Raw genomic sequence first — 741 nt, 5'->3', positions numbered from 1 at the left:
TGATGCAAATGCAATAAAACTAATTTAACATTGTTATAGTTATAGAAAATACAATGGGAGCAATAACAATTAATTTTAAGATCTCCTCCATTTTTTAATCTAAATCTAAATTCAAGAATAAACATGTTCGATTTTTTCTTTCTTAATTTGTACAATAAACAGCGGGTGCCCCAATTTTACGTGCCAGCTTTTTTAATCTGGCACATCAATATCATCAACTCTAAATTAAATTGATACATCGTCATAAATCCTTCTTTCATATATTTCTTTTTATATTTATAAAATTACTTAAAACTTCAATATGCAAGTGCAAAGGAAAGTTCTGATCGTTCTATTCTATTCAAACTCATTAAACTTTATCCTAACAGGATCTGGAGTGTAAATTATAATACAAAACGGATAGTTTCGGTACCGAGGACAGATTATTAAAGAGTGGTTCATGGGACGCTGTGTTGCGCGAAAAGTCTGCAATTTTTACATCCTCTAGAATATAGAAATCTAGAAATAGAAGTAAGAAATAGAAAGCAAAACACTCGTCGATCCATTCCATGTTTCAATATTTTACCAATGTAACTGAATTTAAATTAATTTACGTGAGTCAAGTCAGTCACGTGATATCCCTAGGTATGACGTCATTAACGCATGCCTTTTAGATGCCTAGTTACAAAAACCCACTACGGGTGCCCAACACAGTCACATAGTCACAGTCACAGTTCAAACTCAAGTTAAGAATGCTATTAG

Source organism: Ceratina calcarata, unplaced genomic scaffold (assembly GCF_001652005.2).
Source record: "Ceratina calcarata isolate Rehan_Ccalc_2016 unplaced genomic scaffold, ASM165200v1 scaffold3061, whole genome shotgun sequence".
Classification (NCBI taxonomy): domain Eukaryota; kingdom Metazoa; phylum Arthropoda; class Insecta; order Hymenoptera; family Apidae; genus Ceratina; species Ceratina calcarata.
This window is presented reverse-complemented; position numbering follows the sequence as displayed.